The sequence below is a fragment of the Cibotium barometz genome, chromosome 14 (genome assembly GCF_041138505.1).
Source record: "Cibotium barometz isolate CiBa-2024 chromosome 14, ASM4113850v1, whole genome shotgun sequence".
NCBI classification, from domain to species: domain Eukaryota; kingdom Viridiplantae; phylum Streptophyta; class Polypodiopsida; order Cyatheales; family Cibotiaceae; genus Cibotium; species Cibotium barometz.
The window spans coordinates 55,262,929-55,275,838 of NC_141059.1; positions in this window are offsets into that span (position 1 = coordinate 55,262,929).

Genomic DNA, 12,910 nt, shown 5'->3' on the forward strand with positions numbered 1-12,910 from the left:
CCTTTGCTCATGTGGCTTCATGCTATGCTTTGCACTTTCTTGGCTTTCTCAACTCACATCCTACCTCTTCCTTTTGCTCTTTGGCACCACATTTCTCAATATAGGGAGAGTGTGTTGGTTGAAGTGGGTTGGAAGGGGAGAGGGAGCATGAGGGGGGGAAGGGGGGGAGAGGCTAGGCTGGGCTAGGGAGGTGGGGGGAAGAGGTGGGCTAGGCTGGGTTGGGCTAGGGAGGTGGGGGAAAGAGGTGGGCTAGGCTGGGCTAGGTTGGGAGTAGGGAGGAGGGGAGAAGAAAGAGAAGACATGGATATAGAGAGAGAGTGGTTGTCAAAAAAACCCGCTCGGAGATACCCGCTTTGTGCCCATCCACGATAGACTCATTGAACTTGAGAAGCTAGATGAAACACATCTTCTATCCATAGTAGGCATGTATGCCAAGAAATTCCACGGTAAATGCTAGTATGATCGCGAAGTAGCACCAAACGATCCCGGGAAGAGGATCTAGTGCTGCTTCATACCCTTAGAAAACACAAAATAAAGCTCAAACTTTGAGGGGAAGGACTTTACATTATTAATGAGCTTTCCACAAGGAGAGGCGTACAACTAGAAACCTAGATGGAATCCCTTGGGTAGTAGGATTCATCAACGATAGTAGAATATAAAAAAATATTACAAACTGCTAACTCCATCAATGTTGAGTCATCTTGCAATTGCCAAATCACACAAAGTTGAGGAGAAGACTCATTGAAGAAGCCCAACAAGAAGCATAAAAACAAGTTTCTTGAGCCAAAGCCCATAAAGGCATACAAATACATAAAGTACAATTTGTCCAAGAGGATAGCGATGATGAAGACTATGTGGATCCCTCTAGGATTCCCGTTACCATTCCCTCCATCAAAGGAGACATGTACCTTTTTGTTTTTCTTGACTCTTGGGCTGATCACAATGTAACATCCAATGAAATGTGAACCACTCTAGGTAATCCAGCATTGTACTCAACCTCTAAATGTTTGTAATCATTCTCTCAAGCTTCTACCAAATGTCTGGTTATTTTGTAACTACTATACTAATTTAAGACATCCAAGTGGGATGCAAGTTTTATGTTGCTAGCCCAAGTGAAGCAGACTCCTAGGGAGAACTTGGCTCTATAAACACAAATGCAACCTTGATTTCATTACACGGACGCCAAGTTTGACGAACCTTCACAACACTCAACTTTCTGTTGAGATGGACATTGATTGCCATAGAAAGACACAATTGCTTCAATCAACCTTGCTACCACAACAATTGCAACCAATCCCACCCAACCAACCCAACCCCACCCAAAAAACCATTGTGAGAGAGTACAAGCTCCAACCTTTGTTCTACCTCACCAAAAGTCAAGAAAACTGCTATGAAGGGGGGAGTTGTACTCTCAACATCAACAAATGACACTTCTGCATCAACAAATTCCAAGTGGATAAAGAAAGATCAGTGAAAGCAACAAACTTTGAAAACAAGAAGAACATCAAGTGGATTAAATCATGAATTATTGAAGGATGGATTGTTTCCAATAATCTACTCATAGCTCAAGGATTTTTTGAAGGAAATGAACACATGTGGATGCCCAAATCCATGGCACAATGGAAAAAAGATTTAAAAATCCACAAAAACATAGCCAAGAGGAGAAAAAAGTACAGGGAAACCATGTAAGAAGCCTCAACTAAAGCCAAAGCTGAAGAAAGCTTACAAATTGATTCTAACAGAAGTCATAGACAAATTTAAATAGCTGCAAAAAGATGGGACTACTCTTTGGATACCTTAGAAACTCAGCAAATCAAAGTCCAAATCTAGAAATGGCAATAAGGAGAAGACAAAGAAGGATCCATCACAGAGTTTAAAACCGCCACGATGAAATGAATTCCAAAGACTACCAAAGAAAAGGGCAAAACAAAATTGCAAGAACATACGATGGTACAGGAAGTGGCACAAATAACTAAGCAAATTCAGGACCTACTATAGTATCTGTCAAAGCTCTCATCTGAAGTGGCCAAACCAAACACTCCTACCATCAAGGAGAGAGCTATAAAATTATAGGTGCTATTATTTGGTAGTGCATCCAAAGTCCAAGTCATCACCAATGAAAAGCTGTTGGTGGCATAAGAGTCAAGAGTTAGGCAACCAAGACATGAAATGAGCTCCTGTGTTTTCCTCTGTATAGTAGTGTAGCTAGTAAATTACTAAATCCATACCCTAGTGTTCCTCCTACTAAAAAATCTCAGGCAGATTGTTTATTCTCTCGTATTCTTTCTCTTCCATTAGAATTTCCCACTAACCCTCTCACCCCTCAAGGAGTTGTCGTCGGCACCCCACCCATCTCCACCACGGCCAACTCAAGAGGTATGTCACACTCTACCACAAGATACTCTTCAGCCTTTTACTGATGATACTGCACTTGAGTCTTTGTCTAATGTAGAATATGAAGGATTCATCAGAGCAGGAAATCCATTGTTGATGCCAAAGTTAATGTTTACGGTGTTAATGATAACACCATTTGAACCTACTAGGTGGATCTTGCCAGAAGCTTACTCTAACATTACATCTACAAAACAGCCTTATGTACCATATCCTCTCCGAGCACTAAAGCTGGAGTAAGAAGAATTATTGCCCCTAGGTCGAGAAGGCACCTTATGGGAAAATGTGGCAAGGCATACAAAGCTGGCTAACCCTCATTTGGGAGATTTACTTGAAATCTAGATTGTGACATTCATGATCAGCTACTACCCAGGTGGAGAAATGTACATCCATTTCATACACAAGGGGGCTATACAATAATTGTCACATAGAGGATGTAAACCCCAAAATTGAAGATTTTGGTATACAACCAACATGGTGGTAGGAGTACTTGACAATCCTGGAATATAGTCACCAATACATGTGTGCTCCGCCCACACAGAGAGTGGATCCAATATATATGCCACTGAAACGAAGATGGACGCCATCGGGAATTCCATGATGCAAAGCAAAGGGATTCACATATATGCTGAAATTTTCCTCTATTTTGCTAGAAACATTTTCAAATATAGGACAGCAACAAAGACAACAATTGCTGACATGGATATGTGCATGATGTCACATCCTAGATCTCACTAGTGTCCAATTTTTGAAGTTGATCGTGGTCCTTATTGACTAGCCCATAGAGAGAGATGATGGATATGAGAGGCAGATCAACTACTATTTGACATGAACCAAGGCCCCACTGATAGAGGCATGATGTTATACTAGCATCACTTTAGGTGTCTACCAGCTTACATGCATGTACACTTGAAGATATGGTAGACATCGGGGGTTTAGGAGATCACACTCTGTATTCATAATAAGAACCCTAAAAAGCTTCAGTGTCATGTTGCAACTTCTATCGTCATGAGTTCCGCGATAAGGTCTTTAGGCCTCGATGATAGGTTCTATCTACATCAAGTAGGGGGGATGTTAATCCCAGCTAGGATTAACAATTATTCTCCTCCATTTGAGGACATTAATAAGTGTCATGAAAATGCACTATAAAAGTTGTAACATTATGAGATATTGGCCACCCAAGGCCTTAGTGAGTAAGTTTTGGGCGCCCAAGTGTGAATAAGGGCCAATAGTATATAAGGTATTTTCTCATAATGACTGGACACAATCCCCCTTTGTGCTATGAGAGTTCTTGCCTTGTTTGGAGAGAGAGTGTGAGAGTGTACTCTAGTGCATGTGCCTTCTCTATGCTTGCATGCTTGTGTATAGAAGTGTGTGAGAGAGATTGCCTTGTGTGGTCGTGTGAGCAACTCTACGGTGACAGCATGGATGTGAAGCTTGGAGGATTGGAGCTTCTGGAAGTGAGCTTGGAGACCTCAAGGGACACGAGCTCAAAGCATTGGTAAGCTCCCTACAATCGTTATGATCTATTGCTTCTTCCTAAGGTGAATGCTTAGAGTTCCTTCTTGGGAGGTGTGGTAGCCCATAACAGGCCAAGGTCATTTAAGTGATTGTTCCCACACTGTCAAATGTGACCCTCCCTCTCACTTCTTAATACACACCATATTGATTAAAGAAAGAAAAGGAGGGTAGCATACACCATATTCCCACATCGGTTTGAAGATCGAGAACCCCACACGATTCAAGAGCAAGAGCAAAAAAAGAGAAATATAGTAGTAATATTTCCTTTGCACAATACAAAATAGGGAACAAAATTAAGATCAAAACACACAAAATTTGAGGTAGAATCTGAGTGACAAGTTGAGACACATTTTTAAAGAATAAAGTACCTTGGCTATAGTGGAGTCAAGGTACCAAAAAACAAAAAATAGGGGTCATTGAAGTGGTTTCCAACAAGAACTAACTCGCCACCAAAAGAGCATGCACACAAAAAAATCAAACTAAAAGGAATGGAAAAATTGGCCTCACAAGTACCCGTAAAGCATAAAAAAGGAGCCAAACAGAACAAAACTAAGATGAACAAATGGAACGTGAAAAAAATCCAAAATGAATTTGGGCAAATGGAAAAAAATCAAATTATAGAGAGAGCGGGAAACAAAAACTTATATGATCGATAGCGACTTCTCTCCTCTGTGTGCTCTGGCCCTGGGGGGTTCTCCCATGGTGAAACCAGGGGGTTTTGATTAGGGTACCCCCAAACCACCTTCTATGCCATTAGCACAGAAACCAAGGACTAAGCTGCATGGACAATTGATTCTTCAACTAGATGGTTCTTCGTCCCAAGAGGTGCAATTAATACAAGGAATGCAGGGAGCCTGGAACGCCTTAATTAGGCATGAGAGTTGTCATGCAAACCACCTGCTACATGACCAACACATGGCACCATCTCCTTTTTTAGGTTTGGATAACCTAACATTTGGGCATTTCCACCCTTCTTCAGAACAAGTACTGGATTTCCGCTCCGCTTACAATCCAGCTATGGCGTCCTCGATGAAAGTGCCAAAGGTTGAGATAGAGCTAGACCAGGAGATGTTGTCAGAGGCCTCATAGAGGAGTGACATGACTTCCCCCCTTCTAGAGGGGGATGGAATCCGACGAGTCAACGAGGCACTAGACAACGTGAACAAGGGCAAGACCTTAGTAGTGCAACAGAAGGCAACTCGAAGGGAGGCGATGATCCTTCATGAGTCAGACCAAGAGATGTCGTTAGAGGCCTCATAGAGGAGTGATAGGACTTCCCCCCTTCTAGAGGAGGATGGAATCCAACGAGTCAATGAGGCACTAGACAACGTGAACAAGGGAAAGACATTAACATTGCAACACAAGGCAACACAAAGGGATGCGACGATCTTTCACGAGTGCAAAATCAAAAATTTGGAACTAGTAAGAAACTTTCTCATTGCCTAAAGAGCTAGTGAATGAGTGGAACATTTCTTTCTAAGCTAGGGCAATAGTAGGACTATGCTTTAGACCAAGACCCTGTGTAGAGATCCTGTGCACCTAGATTCGCACTGGACCATGAGGGGATGGGAGGTAGAAAAGGCCCAATTTCTACCAAATAATAATTATTGTTTTCTATTCAAAATAGAGCAAATGGCTTCAAAAGTTTTAGGGGCAGAACATTGGATGATAAGAAATTCTCCGCTTTCTGTGTTTAGATGGTCCCCGGGCTCTATAGTTTCTATTTGGGAGGAGCTCCCCAACCTGCCACTACATCTATGCCCACTGCTGAAACTCATAGTGAACCCTCTAGGCAGACTACTAGGGACAAGACCAATAGATGATCTCAATCCTCGTTGGCACCCTTAGGTCCTTATAGAGTTCAACTTCAACCAGGAACTACAAACTAGCTTAAGAATTTCAGCTAGCGCTAGCTATTCCATTGACCAACCTTTAGTCTATAAGAATATTCCAAACACATGCTTCCACTGTGGAGCTAAGGACCATTTCATAAGAAACTATCCTATTAAGTTCCCCCCACCTCCTCCTAAATAGGAGAAACATAAGAGTACCATAAAGATTAACAACCAGGGCTTTCAAACTGTGGGTAGGATAAGTAAACCCATCAACAAAAGCTGGCTTCCAGAAGATAACCCAAGGTAAAACAGACTACTCGTTTTACCCCTCTTTTGATAGACATTGCTGAACCTTCTCAACTAGGAGAGGAGAGTTCTAAAGAAGAGGAGGAATATGTTCCTAGTTCACAGTTTGAAGCCACACAAGATGAATTTGAACGGGAGGTGGATGACTTGGACTTTCAGGAAAACATTCAGGAGGACCAATTTCTCCCTTCATAGGCAAAAGAGGAGATTCTCCTAGGAGAAATCATAAAGAATGCCTCTCTTACTGTTATAAAGCAAGGTATCAGGAAAACATTCAGGAGGACCAATTTCTCCCTTCATAGGCAAAAGAGGAGATTCTCCTAGGAGAAATCATAAAGAATGCCTCTCTTGCTATAAAGCAAGGTATCAGGAATGGTAAATTGGTGGAATTAGGATCCTCCAAAAGGAAAAAATCTCAAGTGGGGGGGGGATATAGTCCCCAGCATCGAATGAGAAAAACCTCAGTCTAGTGGGAAATCAGTCCAGTGGGAAATCACCATCAAAAACCCCTAGAAACTGATGTTAGACAACTTTTCAGCGCTTTCCTTTAACACAAAAGATTTATTTGATGATATAAGACATTGTATTATTAAAGATTGGATATGGAAACAAATAGCTCTCAAACCCTCATATATTTGCCCCCAAGAAATGAAAGTGAATGGAGATGCCTTGCAGACGAATCTATGCATATAGTATCAAAGAATCACAAATAGATTTGTCACTAACCATCCTTAGGGAAGTGGGGGAACTGCCCTGGGGATTTATGTAAAGTTGGATCCTTACATAAAGGGGGTACGAATTGATCCTCTCCATCATTGGATTGTTGCACATGTAGACGTGGGTGAGGATGCATTTACAGTGGTATCTCTGTATGCTTCGGTTCTTGCACGATCTAGACCTGGGCTATGGTTGTCTCTTATGAGCATTAATTCACCAGTTATTATTTTTGGGGACTTTAACATGGCAGAGTCGCATCTTGACAGATACAGGCAGCTAGGATAAACAATCAGAGGTCAGAAAAAGAAACAGTGGGAGGAATGTAAGATTTTTCATGGATTACAGGATATGGCCACTTCAAATGATTTTACTTGGAGCAATGGGAGGTCTAACATGTTGGCTAGGAAAGCTAGGCTGGATAGATGCTACATTTCTAATGTTCTTACCCAAAAATTTATGGGGATGGTCATCGAGGGAGCTCAGTGGAGGGATATTTGGAGGGAGTTTTTCTTTGCTGCCCTCTCTCTACTTGAACACTCTCTCTCTAACTATACCACCATCTTCGCCCACCACCGCCCAGCCCAACCCAACCCCCTCCAACACCAACCTTGCTCCTTCCTTTCTCTCTATATCCTTCACCATCGTGCATTCCTCTCCTCTCTCCAACCTTCACTCTCTCTATCTACCATACCTCTCTCTATCCCCCCTCTCCCTCTCTCTGTATCCTTCTCTTACCTCTCTCTCTCTCTCTCTCTCTCTCTCTCTCTCTCTCTCTCTCTCTCTCTCTCTCTCTCTATATATATATATATATATATATATATATATATATAGATATGTATGTATGTATGTATGTATCCTTCTCTCTCTCTCTATCCATATCTTTTCTCACTCTCTATTTCCTCCTCCTCCTCTCTCTCTCTCTCTCTCTCTCTCTCTCTATCCTTTTCTTTGCTCACTCTCTCTATCCTCCCTCTCTCTCTATCCTTTTCTTTGCTCACTCTCTCTATCCTCCCTCTCTCTCTATCCTTTTCTTTGCTCACTCTCTCTATCCTCCTTCTCTCTCTCTCTCTCTCTCTCTCTCTCTCTCTCTCTCTCTCTCTCTCTCTATCCATCTTCTCGCTCACTCTTCTCTATAGCCTCCTATCTCGCTTTCTACACTACACTTTGATCCCTCTATCCTTCTATTGCCAGCTCTCTCTGTCCTGCCTATCCCACTCTCTCTATCCTTCTCTTTACTCACTCTCTCTATCCTTCTCTGTCGTTGCTAACTCTCTCTGTCCTCCCTATCTCACTCTCTCTATCCTTCTCTTTACTCACTTTCTCTATCCTCCCCCCCCCCTCTCTCTCTCTCTCTCTCTCTCTCTTAATTCTTTCTCTTTCTCTCTCTCTCTCTCTCTCTCTCTCTCTCTCTCTCTCTCTCTGTGTGTCTCTTTCTCTCTCTCTCTCTCTCTCTTAATTCTTTCTCTTTCTCTCTCTCTCTCTCTCTCTCTCTTAATTCTTTCTCTCTTTCTCTCTCTCGAGAGAACTCTCTCTCTCTTAATTCTTTCTCTCTCTCGCTCTGAGAAAGAATTAAGAGAGAGAGAGAGAGAGAGAGAGAGAGAGAGAGAGAGAAAGAATTAAGAGAGAGAGAGAGAGAGAGAGAGAGGACAAAAGAATTAAGAGAGAGAGAGAGAGAGAGGGATGGATTGAGAGAGGAAGGGAGAAAGAGAGAAGGCGGCGGTCGTGAACCACACACAGAGTGTGTGTGTGTGTGTGTGAGAGAGAGAGAGAGAGAGAGAGAGAGAGAGAGAGAGAGAGAGAGAGAGAGAGAGAGAGAGAGGAAGAAAGAATTAAGAGAGAGAGAGAGAGAGAGAGAGAGAGAGAGAGAGAGGGGGGGGATGGATTGAGAGAGGAAGGGAGAAAGAGAGAAGGAGGCGGTCGCGAACCACACACAGAGAGTGTGTGTGTGTGTGTGTGTGCGCGTGAGACAAGGAGAGGACAGAGAGAGCTACCAAAGAGAGAGAAGGATAGATAGAGAGAGAGTGAGAGCCAAGAGAATGATAGAAAGAGAGAGAGGGGGAGAGGATAGAGAGAGTGAGTAAAGAGAACGATGGGGAGAGTGAGATAGGGAGGACAAGGAGAGTTAGCAAAGAGAGAGAAGGATAGAGAGAGTAAGATAAGGAGGATAGAGGGAGTGAGTAAAGAGAGTGAGATAGAGAGAGTGAGGTAGGGAGGATAGAGGGAGTGAGTAACGAGAAGGATAGAGAGAGTGAGATAGGGAGGATATAGAAAGTGAGAAAAGAGAAGGATAGAGAGAGTTAGCAAAGAGAGAGAAGGATAGAGAGAGTGAGAGAGGGAGCATGGGAGAGTTAGAGGGAGGGAGATGAAGGAGAGAGAGAGAGGGGGAGAGAAGAGGGTGGTAGAAGGAGAGAGCGGTAGGGTGGGAGAGTGAAAGGGAGGGAGGGAGAGGAAGGAACGGTGGTAATAGATAGAGAGAGAAAGGAAGGAGCAAGGTTAGTGGTGTGGAGGGGACGGGGCTGGGTTGGGCGATGGTGGGTGGAGATGGTGGTGGCAGTAGTTAGAGAGAGGTTGTTCAAGTAGAGAGAGAATAGCCAAGAAAAGCTCCCTCCACGAAGATCTCTCAAAAATCACACTCGAAATTCATGAGCTCCACTCTGAAAGTTCTGAAGAACATTGTTCTCTCATATCATTATCCAATCCTACTAACCCTCAAAGCTTCTTGCCAGAAAATCAAATCAGGGTGGTTCCATACTAACCCCAAGTTGTTCAAGATGCCATCAGTCTAAAAAGGGATAACAAAAATATGGGAAGACTCCTTCTCTTCCTTTCGAGCTCCTGCCAGAGCTTGGTCTAGAGCAGTATGAGACACCCAAAACTTTTTAGTGTTAACAAAAAAGAAGTTACTAAAGTACGAGCTCAAAGAAGGGCTAGGAAATATAGAAGACTTAAAGATTTAGAAAGCACAGTGTCCTCACCTCAAGATGATTTGAGGCATGAAATCAACAATCTCAAAGTTGACCCTAGAAGGAGGAATAAATTCAATGTTAACATCTCAAACTCTTTATAGGAGAATGGTGGTGGGCAGGCAAGGTTCATAGCCCATCAAAAGAGATGTTCGCAATCCTCAAAAAGAAATGTGACAGAGAGTATATCCCCTTTTTCAAAAATCTTCAAGACCTTCCTACGGTCTCTATTGAGGAGAACATGACCATTGTTGCCAGAGAGCACTTCTCGAACATTTTAAGCACTCTTGTAGTTTTGAATGAGGAGAAGGAGAGAGCATGTAAGACCATTTCCGCATGAAGGCAGAAAACGGTCCCCTAAATCCCTAGCTGCAAGATGTATCAGAGGGGGAACCTGCAGATGCCAAGATTACTTGCAAAATGGGAAAAATCCTAAGATAGATGGCTTACTAATAGAATTCTTCAAGGAGTTTAAAGAAATAAGGATCAATCCTCTTCTGCTAGTGTGGAAAGAAAACCTAGACCACAGTGCACTACCAATTTCTCTGAAGAACGAAGGATTAATCAAATTGATTCACAAAAGGGGTCCCAAAGATGTTCTACTAACTGGAGACCTATCTCTATGTTGCCTACATCATATAAAATAGTTGCGAAAGTGCTGGCAAGGAGACCTAGTGACAATCTTAAATAGTGGATTAGAGAAGAACAAAAAGGTTTCATTAAGGGAAGATTCATCCTTGTTGATGCGATCATTGCCTTGTGGGAAGGAGTGGAACATGCTCAAGAAACTAACTAGGATTTTGTGTTCTTCAAGATTGATTTTGATAATGTTGAGAGATGTAATCGTGGTGTTGTGTGTATGTGGGAAAGCACCCTAGAGGTGCAAGATATTGTAGCAAGATAAGAATGCCACATGTAATATTGCATGGTGTGTGAGAGTTGACCAAAAGAGTGGAAAAGGAGTTGCCACATGGATGATGACATGTAAAGTGGGATAAGGCTAGAGAGCCTATATCATTGTATGGTTCATTGAGATATGCAAGTGAATAGAGCTATTGTTGAGTGTGCAATCTCTCTCTCTCTCTCCCTCATGGAGTTTTTAGTGTGGTTTAATCCACCTTAATCTTACGCTTAATCTATGTCCTTCACCATGATCAATCCCATTTCTAGATTGTTAACATGGTATCAAAGCTTGGGTGGGCTCTTGGTTATGGTGATTATGGTGTATATTAGCTTGTTTGTGTGTTTGTTTGATTAAGCATGTTATCATGGTTCATTTTTAAAAAAATTATGCACACTCTATTATTGTTCTCTATTTGCATTTGAGAGAGGAGTTCAAAGCTGCCTATGAAGCTGAAAATTAAGATTTCAACATTATGAAGACTATGGAGTCTTCATCAAACATCAAAGAAGCTGCCCAAGAGAGTTGCAAAAGGAGTTTTGCAACATAGAGAGCTTGATCATCATCAAGGAAGCTGAAAATGGAGATTTCAGCATTATGAAGGCTATGGAGTCTTCATCATCGTCAAGGAGAAGCTGCCAAGAGAAGATATCTGCTGATTATGCCTCAAGAAGGTTGATTTTGTGAAGTTTTGCCTCAAAGTTTTGGTTTTGAGCATGGAAAAATGCTCAATGTTGAAGAGTTGCTGGTTGTTGGGATATGTGGATCCCATGGCTCTTGCATTTGGGCAAAAAGCATGTTTTAAGGTGCATGTTTTGCTTGGCTGAAGCAAGCAAGGTTTGAGACTCAAGATGGAGTCCATATATGTGCATCAAGAGAAGGATGCACATGTGTTCGCTCATAGAAAATGAGAGAGTGGTGGAAGTAGTGGAAACTTTCACATGTGAATGCACCTATTGTTTCTCATAGGGAGAAACTCAGAGAAAGCACCCTTGAAGATGATGTGTGCAAGGAAAGCATGCACATTGTGGAGCTTGTTAAGAGAGCTCAAGAAGGTGGAGAACTTGGACATAGATCCAGCAACAAGTCAACGCAGCCAAGTCTTGGAATGATATGTGACAAGGAGATATCACAGCTTGGAGCTTCAATAATGGAAGCTCGTGTGAGCCCACATGGAAGGCTCAAAAGTATTTCCACAAAGGACATTGGAGACAAAGGAGTTGCAGCAAAAGGAGCTACACATGGACCTCAAGTGGGAGATCACCCCGACTGTGAGAGATGGGCGGTGCTTAGGGTCATACGAAAGAGAGGACTGTGCAGCAGCCTCTGTAGAAAATGAGATAAGTGCCTCAAAGAAGAGGGCTACAATGGAAGGAGCTCGTGTTGCACACTTTAAAAGGCGGCATAACTGGCCAATAGTAAACCATAAGAGTACTAAGCAAAGCGTCAGTAGCAGCAGTTTGAAAGGTAGCAAGACCGGTAGCATTATCGAGTTGCAGAGAAAACAAGCAGTAGGCGGTGCAAAGAAGAATCTCGAGAGCAACAGTTCGTGAGGAGGTCGATCACCATGGGAGTTGAGATGAGCTCCAACAGAGAAACAGCAGCACAGCAGCAGAGAAAGCAGGTGCTTAGTAAAACTAGCGCAATAGCAGGAGCTGAAGGAGGCTTGCAAGGGAATGGAATTCTGTCGTAGAAGCTCAAAAATGCCTTCACAGAGTTGAAAAATGTCCGCAAAAATGCTGCCCGCCTATAGAGCATTGCCCGTGGATTTGAAAGAGGGAAGATAGTAGTAAACAATCGACAAAATTGAACAACACCGCACAGCATGGAGAAGTGTAGAGAAGCAGGCAACACAGCCAGATCTTGCAGCGTTTGGATCTGTAGAGCAAGAAAGCAACACACTCAGGCGGAAGCATGGGGCTACCATTCGCCATCGTCATTTCCACGAGAGGAGTAACCGATACCCCACGTTCTCTAATTAACATCAAGTCATAAAAGATAAGGATAAGCCCTATTTTTTTGTGGTGTAGAAACACCTCTTAGGAGGTTGTTCGCATGCCTTCAAAGGCATACTTCGTATTTGGTGGGGCAGAAATGTCGTCTTACATATTTGATTACATGGTGTAAAGTGAATTATAAGTACCACACAGTTTTGGCATGGAATTTTGAGTTGATATCGGCTCAACTCAAGGGAAACTGTTCACACAAGGTCCGTTGCTTGGCTATGGCCAAAGGCTTTGTGATCTTTCCACCCATGTACGTGAGGGCAACTATGC